This window comes from Cajanus cajan, chromosome 4 (genome assembly GCF_000230855.2).
Source record: "Cajanus cajan strain Asha chromosome 4, NIPB_CcT2T_4, whole genome shotgun sequence".
In the NCBI taxonomy this organism is placed as follows: Eukaryota; Viridiplantae; Streptophyta; class Magnoliopsida; order Fabales; family Fabaceae; genus Cajanus; species Cajanus cajan.
Genome location: NC_138520.1, coordinates 7,616,895 through 7,627,549, shown reverse-complemented (window position 1 = coordinate 7,627,549; position 10,655 = coordinate 7,616,895).

Genomic DNA, 10,655 nt, shown 5'->3' with positions numbered 1-10,655 from the left:
CTTTTTGGACAAGGCTTATTGAACAATTCCACTCATCCTTTGCACCATTGCAAGATAATTGTTCTCTTTTTGATTCATTTTGTATGCAGATATAACTAACCCAATTTCATCTAACAATACCTTAATCCACCTCATTTTTTGTGCAGGTATTGAGTGAAGAGTGGAAAGTTGAAGATCCTTTGGATTGGAAATCTAAGAAGCTAAGGAGCAGAGAAGAGTGAATGCGCCGGGCGCCACATTACCCGTGCCGGGTGTGAGCAAAACAGAGTGCACACCTCTGCGAGACTACCCGCACCGGGCGTAAAAGGAATTGTGCCGGGCGTGTTCTGAGGCAGAGAATACTTAACCTCACTGGAAGGACCTGCGCCGGGTGCAGAAACTTATGCGCGAGGCGCGTAAACCCTAATCTGACTCCCCAAGCTCGTATTTGAAGCCATTTTCGAGGGTTTTCTCCTCATTCACGCAGGGGCGCCTCCAGGAGCTGTAGAAGGGATTCTTAGAGCTTGGGAACGTTCGTGTGTGGATCTTTCCTCCGGTTTCTTCATTTCTCTCTTCCATCTCTATTTTTGCTTTACCCTCATTGTTGAGTGGTTCTACCCATTTTTGTGGGGTTAGATGTAACCAACGAATTCTAATGTAATCCTTACATTTTAATGATATATATACATGTTGTTTCATTCTTTGTTGTGTACGTTTCTATGCTTAATGCTTGCTTTGGATTGATCACCCTTTGCATGATTTAAGGTTCCATTGAGTATTGGGAAATATCATTGAAACTAGTTCTGAAACATATGCCTAGTGGGGATTGTATCTAGGGATAGAGCTTGACCCATTAGTAGTCTTAAACCCTAATCTGTAATGCGGGTGTAGGTATTGGGTACTCAAGGGATTGATATTCAATATCCGCACCTAGGCTCTTGCTCTAAGGGATTAGGTTTGAGTAAACTTATGGGTTGACTAAGCAATGCATGTAACAAGAGATTAAGGATTCATTAGTTTAACGTTTGGTGAAATCTAACCCCCACAATCTCACACAATACCATTATATACCATCTCTTACCTTTCCCATTCTAAATCAATTATTTTTATAGTTTTAACATTCCAGTAGTTATGCTCCTCAATTCACATTCTTATAACAAACTACAAATTAGAATTATTCTTTAGTCTCGAATAGTCAATAAATGCTTATTTTACCTTCTAATCCCTGTGGATACGATAATTTTACAACTTGAACGGCCGGTATACTTGCCGTGTTTGAGACCGTTGATAGAATTAAACTAATTTACAATTATAACAAAAGTGTTTCAACGGAAATCTCAACACCCGTATCTCGATAAGTAGTAGTTGAAACTAAAGCAGGATCTGGTTGGTCTCCTCCTCTAGGTTCCCCTTAATCTTCAAAGAGTGTAGAAAAAAAAGAAGTCAAAAGTGAAAAATGTCCTTTTGGGAATGCTAGAGTGTGCTATTTATAGACATCAAGAGTGGCCAGAATTGCCCGTTTCGGATCCGGAACGGTCTGTTCTGGATTCATTCATCATGTGTTAAATTCGCGTCTAGAACGGTCCGTTCTTAAACCAAAACGGCCCATTCTGGAGTTGGGTTTTAACTCATAATGACCATGTTTGGAACGTCCCGTTCTTAAACTAGAACGGTCCATTCTCATTTAGGGTTATAGGCCATTTTAGTAGTTTGGAACGACCCGTTTCAGTTCGGGAACGACTCATTCTGGGCTACTAAAATTCAAAATATTTAATAAAACTCATTTACTTAATTAAAACTATTATAAGAAAATAATCTCCATAAATATAAAAATAATAATAATAACTATTATATTAATAGAAAATTCGGGATGTTACAGATACTCTATTTTATTAATTCAAATCAACATATAAAATATTTTTATGATCATTCATCAATTTAAATTAATGAAGTAGATTATCAAATAGTTTTCAATTTTTAAAATTTTTTGCAGACTTGATCTATACATTAAGAACTTATAATTTAACAATTGAAGTGTTGAAATTTGATGTAGAACATGAGTTATTGAGTGAAATAAGTATAGGTAAACTTACTTTTAAAGTAAGTGGATTTGTAACATTGTATGCTTTTTAGCTTATTGATTAATTATATAATATGTGTTTATTAATTGTTGAATTGTTGTTGTTTTAGAGCATTAAGGGTCAATGGATCCTTGAGTGTTAAGTTGTTGCTAAGATAGCTTAAGTTGATCAAGTTTAAGGAAGGATATTTAAGGTTTTTCTTAAGACCCAAACCTTATAAGTTCATATCTTAAGAAAGCTTAGAGAGAAGTTAGAGAGAGAGACTGTAGAGACAAAAAGTTCTCTTTTTTTTTTTTTGATTTCGTGAATTCCTTCTAGATCCTTCTTGTAGTTGAGTTGAGTTGAGAGATTGGTGATTCAAGGACTTGGGAACTGAGAATTCAAGTTGGAGAAAGTCATATGGCAACCCTAGAGACTTTGAGTTTTTCTTCCTCTTCCCTTGATTTTTGAACGATTCGAGGTAAGAGAAGTTTGTGATTGATTATTATTTGTGATCATACTTCATTGTTGTTTAAATTCACAGATTGAAGACTGTTTTGATTGAATTAAGAATGGTGGATGAGTTGTCTTCAGTTTTGGTTCCTTGAAGATGATTTGAATATATTTGATGATTCTTGATTTGAGATGAAGGCATGTTGTGTTTTGTGTTGAAAATGAGTCATATGAGTTGTATAAATGTTGAAATTTGAATTGCATGTTAGTTTGGTTGAGGAAATTGTAGTTATTGAGTCGATTTGAGGATTCTACCAAGTGAAAAATTTTCATCATGTGGGTGTGCCTTCAAGGTAGCAGGCGTGGCTCAATTCAAGGACTCTATGCCTTAGTGATGCCAAGTATAAGATTGGTAGCATCAGACGTGGGTCAGTGAGGAGCTCTCTGACTTGGTCATTTTGGGCATGGAATGAGAGGCATTAGGCGTGATTACTTGAGAAGTTCTCTGACTTGGTAACGTCGAACCCAAGATGAGTGGCACTAGATGTGAGTCAGACAGAGACTTTATCTCTACCTAGATGAGTCCAGACATAGGTTTATCTATGCCAAGTGTGGTTGACACATGCATAGGGCTCTCTGCCTCATTCATGCTTAGTGTTGGGCACTAGTGCAAAAGAGGCTTTTTACGTCTGTATTTTCACGTCAGACTACAACATATCCGACGTAAAAACGACACGGTGACATTTTTGAAAATAACGCAAATTTTTTTACGTCGGACAACAAAGGGACCGACGTAAATTCAACAATCTACGTCGGACCTCAGCTACAACTGACGTAGATTGTTGAATTTACGTCGGTCCCTTTGTTGTCCGACGTAAATTCAAGTTGAATTTTTGAATTTAAGTTGCGTAGCGCCTCTCCATTCTTTCCCATTCTTCACCAGATTTCCTTCCCGCTCTCCTTGCTTCGCAGCCAATACATAATGCCTCTCCATTCTTCACCAGATTTCCTTCCCGCTCTCCTTGCTTCGCAGCCAATACATAATGCCTCTCCATTCTTCACCAGATTTCGTTCAGATTTCGTTCAGATTTCGCAGCCAACACGTAACGCCATTGGTTTGGAGCATTCAGATTTCGTTCCCGTTCTTCGCTCCTTTCCTACGTTCGAAGGTTCCTTTCTTATCTTCTTCCCTCCTTTCTTTATTCCGTTCGAAGGTATCATAATGTTTATCTTTGGCTGCAGACAGGAGCAGAAATTTGTACAAGGCCTTCTGGATCCTGAATATGGACTACCCTCAGCAGGGAGAACGGCCCGTTCTGCAAGGAGAACGGCCCGTTCTGCAAGGAGCATGAGAATGGCCCGTTCTCCTTGTAGAACGGGCCGTTCTCCTTGCAAAACGGGCCGTTCCAGCGTAATTTTTTTTGGGTTTTTGTAACTTTTTTACGTCGGTGTTCGCTAATCTCTGACGTAAATTTACGTCGGTCTAAAACGCTGACTTAAATTTACGTCTCCGGCTTTTACGTCGGAGGTTTTTCTGACGTAAAAGCCTTAAAATAACTGACGTAAAAAGCCTCTTTTGCACTAGTGGGGCGTGGGTGAACCAAAGGCTCTTTGCTTCGACGATGCTTAGTGCTAGGAGAATGGCATCGGGCATGGTTTAATAAAATGAAAATTGAGGTTTTAAGTTGTGTAAGTGTAAAGGTATAATGATTCACTTGTATAATTGATGTTGTATTGTATGATTATGGTTCCTTATGCATTGATCTAGGATGATGTATAATGATGTTTAAAGTTGCTTTAGTTGTAAGTTGCTTATGAATGAGAGTTGGCAAAGTTGTAAGTTGTAGGTTGACTAAGATGTTAAGTTGTATAAACATGTGGTGATGAGATAAATATTTAAGTTGAGATACATAAGAATTAAAAAAGAGTAAATTTGTTTTAAAAATTAAAATATCTCATTATGCGAATATAAGTTGCGGTGCTTCGAGAGTCCAGAGTTGAAAACTTTAGTAAGTTGGCTCCTAATGTGAAGTATATATTTTTTTTTTGTAAGTTTTCTCCTTTAAGTTTTACGTGGAACAATGTGAGGGTCAAGTCAAGCCATACTAATTATAAAGCGACCAATATAGAATCGTATAGGGACTAGGTCGAGTCATACGTGTATAAAGTGAACAACTGAGCAAGGCATGAACTCAAGGGTTAAAATCCTTAACTAATTGTATAGTATTTGAAGGGTAGTCAATGGGCTAATTCCATATGAGATTTAGATATGCATATTGTGGTCGTGGTAGGTTCACACTAAAGTTGTTCTACCTTGACAATACTACTAGACTTTCCTAGTTTAAGTGGGAAAACTTGAGAAATTAGTGTAAGTTGTTTACCAAGTGTTTAGAGAGTTTTGAAGTTGTTGATGCTTGATCTAGTTGTGATAGGTCAAGTCACTTAGACTGTTCACCTCTATTGTAGGAGATCTCTGTAAGTTGACATGAATGACAATACATTATTGTTGAAAGATGTAATGGTTGTATTTTAAGTTGTGTATGTTGAGAATACAGTTCATGATGTAAGTGATGTTATTTGTTATATGTTGTGAGTGATGACAATAAGTTGATGTGCTATGAACTGGCTTGATGTTGTTTACGTTGTTTGTGTTGTATAAGTTGTAAATTCATTACTTGTTACTATGTTGATTCTTTCACAAGTTTATCCTTTATTTTTCTTGTGATTGGATCACAATGATCATACTTGGTATGAGAGTAGAATAAGATTAGCTTGGATGACTAACTTGTTGGTGGATGGTTATACTAGAAATGACCAATTTTGTACATGCTGCTGATGGAGTATGGTTGTGTATAAATACTTGATTATTGATAAAATTTATGTTTTCATTACCTTGTATATTTAGATGCATATTGTATATATGTACGAGATATATATGTAATCCCATAAAAAACTTTAGATGTATAAAATTTATGTTTAGATTTTCTTTTAAGTTGTGTACCTTTGACATATTATTTTATGCATGATTAATCTATATTTTTACATGTTTTGCCTAAATGTTATATGTTTAACTTTTAATAGTTATCTTTTTAATTGTAAGTATAGTGACCATGATGAGTCGTTAAAATAACAACATTTTAAAACATTAATTACATTAATTATTAATTATTTTAGTTTAAAAATAAATTTAAATAAAAAATTACATATAAAATATAAAATTAGTATATGCAAAAGAAATAATTTTTTCTACAACTATTTTTCTTAAAAATTCATTAATTACATTAACAATAAATTGTTTCAATTTTAAAGTAATTTAATTATAAAATTTACATAAGAAATAATTATTAAAAATAATTATGATTATATGCTAAAAATAATGAATATTAGAAAGAAAAAAAACACATTAGTAAAATGAACAACTTCTACAATAATTCATTTTCTTTAAAATATCAAAAAAGTAATTATAATATTTTTTATTAATAATATATATTATTATTAGAGAAAATATATTTTAGAATAAGGAAAAGTCGGAGTGAAATTAGAGTCAAAATATGTATATATCTAAGTTATCATTAATCCCTTCAGATGCTAGCATTTCATTCAAATATGTGTTACAATATTTTTCAATAATTTGTAATAAGTTAATATATATATATATATTTTTTAATATTATTTTTGACTTATTCTTAATATCATTATACTTTATATTTAGTATTATTGTTAATTTTTATTTATAAAATTAATTAAATATTATTTCATCCAACTTACTAAAAATAAATTGTACATCGCACGAGTATCGATCTAATATGCACAAATAATACATAGTAGTTCGAATTAGAATATTATACATAAAATTTTAAATTTAAACTTTATCAATATTATTTTTACTATAAAAAAATGTAAAATGAAACAAGAGTATGGATTGTTTGTTTTCAATCCAGCCTAATAATAAAACTTAAAATAATAATATACATAAAATTTTAGATTAAACTTTATTATTGTTATTAATAAAAAATTTAAATAATATACAAGAGGTTTTAAATTTTATTATTGTTATTATAATTTTTATTATTAAAAAAAGAAAAATAAAACAAAAATGAGGACCATTTGATTTCGATGCACGTAAGTTACATCATTATTGAAGGACATCGTATCATAGCATGGCTAGCATATTCGGAAGGACCAGGTGGTTCATTCACTTCATTGAATGTTGTTTTGTTACTATTAAGTATACATATTTATCATACAATATTCTTCTTTGCATATACAACAAGAGAGTAGAGACAGTGAGGGACCATAAATGAACGTGAGTGTGTTGTGGCACTGGATCATCGACGTATTCAATTCAAACACTCTTGATTTTTGCGGCCAAACAATACAACAAATAATCAAACATACATGATGGCATAGGTTGACAAGTGGATTCATCATTTGATTGTGTTTATAAATACTTTGTTAGACAACAATTTTTTTTTCTGTTTCTTTTCTTATTAAGTTTTAAGCTTAAATATATTATTTTATTATAAAATTGGGTACTCACTATAAGAAATGAGATGATTAATTTTTATTTATATTTTTTTAATATTTATGGTGATCTCCATAATATAACAAAATTATAATAATTATATTAATGGTGTATTTTTAGAAGTTATTTTTAAGAGTTTTTTTCTTCTCTACAGGAACATTTGAAAAGAAAAAATTCTTAATATTTTACCATTTTAATTTATTCTATTGGTTATTTTATTTTTATATTAAATTTTAATATTTTAAATATTAATATTAAAAATAACTTTATATCACAATGTAAATTTTTTTAACACAATTTTAAAACATAATTTATATATTAAAATATTAATATATTTATTTATTATAAAATTTAGTTATATAAAAAAAAATTATTCTGTATTCAACTAAAATACTACCTAGTAATTAAATACTTGTGTATGAAAAATGTTTACCACATAGATTTGTAAGAGTTAAAATGTTACATATATTAGTTCTCTTAAATTTATTGTGGATACTTATGTCCTATCATTTTAAATACTTTTCAATTATATATATATATATATATATATATATATATATATATATATGTATATTTGTGTTATAAATATATTACATGAATTTGATTATGTATATTTTAATCTACCCTATATATTAAACATAAATTTCTATCTTATGCGAGAATGCTTTTTAATTAGAGTTTTTTCTTCAAATGATAGAATTTGTAAGAATTTTTTTAACTTCTTATCTAATTAATTTTTTATTTATCATAATTATTTATAAATTAAATATTAATATTTTAAATAAAATATCAATAATCTGTATTGTAACAAAAAAAAAATAAATCTAAAATATAATTTATATGTTTCAAAATATTAATGTATACTAATTTTAAATACAATTTATATATTTAAACATAATATTTATTCATATATATAATTTATTATAAATTTTAATTATATATAATAAACATACCTGTTACACATACTAAATTAATAATAATATTAAATTTGTAAATACTTGTAATTTATATGTCTTTAATTTTTTAAAATTTAAAATATTCATTATAAACTACCATGATACATACTAACTAATTACTTTTACATCAAACCTCTATTTCAAATTAATCAATCATGTGAAGAAAATATCTAAACAACCTAATTAATCAAGCTTTTGTTCAATAAACTATTATCACGTGATGGTTATATGACATGAATTTGACAATTTGACAATGAAACTTATTAGAATAAAGTAAAAAACGTTTATTTTTATAAGTTACATCAAGAAACATTATTGAAAGAAGTTGAAAAGAGTTCATAATGTTCATAAATTTTTTTCTTAACTTAAAATAATTTAATTTCTTATAACTTATCCTAAACTCTTTAATTAAGGTCAATTTTGTAGTGAAAGTTTTAAATTAATTATATTTTCAAAAAAATTATCAAAATAATATAAGTGAGATCTGTAACGATTCGACTGGTCACTACACACAGCACAGCACACCAGAACACCACACAGAAAAGAACAAGTATATACATATAGTGTCTAGAATATATATATATATATATACAAGGTCCAAATCTGGCTAGAGTCAGAGTGTACAAAATACATCCAGCAATGTTACACTAAGTAACTAAATACAACAACAAAAACAATGCCATCTGCCAGCTGCAGACTCTCCTCAGCACACCAACCTAACCCTGCTCTGCTCCCATACATAGTATGATCATCGCAGTCCAAACCACATGGAAACAACAAAGGGTAAGTTAGTGAAAAAAATCAACATACATATATAAAATATGAATGGTAAACAACTACAACTATCAGTATATCAGCCAGCTTAACATCACCAGCCCTTAATATATCACAACATTCAACAATAACAGCATCGCATAGCGGCAATAATAGCACTGCATAGCAGCAATAACAGCATCGCATAACGGCAATAACAACACCACATAGTGGCAATAATAACACCGCATAGCGGCAATAATAGCACCGCATAGCGGCAATAATAGCACCACATAGTGGCAATAATACAACTGCATAGCAACAATAACAGCACCGCATAGCAGCAATAACAGCACCTCATAGTGGCAATAACAGCATTGCATAGCAACAATAACAGCACCGCATAGCGGCAATAACAACACCACATAGTGGCAAGAAAGCAAAGACCTCAAAAGGTCTCACAAGCCCGGCGTGCTCATCCCACGCTCGGCGCAAGAAAGCAGAGACCTCCCCAGGGTCTCATGCCCGGTGCAATATAAACTGCGCCTGGCGCCACCTCTGGCAGAGACTCCCAAGGAGTCTCTACGCCCGACGAGACAAAGTCACGCCCAGCGCCAAACTAGAACCACAAAACATATGTCACTCACTGATATCGCGCCCAACGCTGTCCCACCACTCCCAGCGTGGGCCATCCAGAGGCTCACATTCTCAAGCTCGCCCAGCGCACACATCTTTGCGCCCGACGAGCTTGCCCAAATGGAGCCCTCTGGTGGTCACGTGCTCGGCGCGAAGAACTGCGCCCGGCGTGATACCCGGCAGCAACTCACCAAGTTAGAAAATCTCTTCAAAAATCTGCAAAAATAGCCAGGAAATCCACATGCAAACCATCCAATAGTTCACATTTTCATCAAAGAGTCCAAAAACACCATCTTTTTCAACATGCAACCATAAATAAGTAAAATCCCAAATTTCACCGAAACCCCGAAAACCCAAAAATTAATTTTTCTTCAATTTCAACCAAATATCACCCATCAACAAGCAGCTAATGAGTTTCTAAGACTCATTCTCACCCCAAAAACAACAAAACCTAGCTTCCCTTACCTCGGTGAAGAAATCCGAGCTTCCGGGAAGGAGAAACGGGGAAGAAGATGAAGAAGAGCTCAACGGAGAAGAGCAAAGAATATCTGGATTCAGCTAGCTCCACACGGCTTGCATTTTGAGAAGAAGAACCTCTAAGGAAACACCTCTTCAGCTAGAGAGAAAAAGAGTGAGTGAGAGTGAAGTAAAGAGAGTGAGAGTTGAAAGGGGGAGAAGAGAGGGACGGTTCTCACAAGATCATCACGTTAATATTTTTTTAAAAAAAAAATAAAGGTGATAAAGTTTTAGATATATATATATATATATATATATATATATATATATGCTATTATAAATAAAACTTATATATTATTAGTAATAATAATATTATTTTATACTAATAATATATGTAACGTGGTAATTTAATTGTTAGAGTTTAGTGGACATTAGAGAGAAAAATATATAAGACTTTCTTTGAGAATGAAGCTTCATAAGCTCATTCTCAAAGAAATTCTAGAGAAAAGTTTTAGAGAGAAAGGCTCTGGGTTCGTGAACTCCTTTCTCTCCCAAATTTCTTTGTTTGATTCTTCTTCTTCTTCTTCTTCAAAATCACTATTCTCTTTTGTCTCGTCTTTGAATTTAGGCTAGGAAGCTTGATTTTGGTGGATTGAAGTTTGTGGGTCGACTGTTTGAAAATTCTTCTTGTTCTTCCTCTTCTTGGCTATTCTAAGCCAATTTTCAGGTAAGGGAAGCTATAGATTGGTTGCATTTGGGTTTAGAAACTCAATTGATACATGAATTGGAGATTGATTTGTTGATTTGAGAGGTTTTTCCCATTTTCGGGGTTTTCGG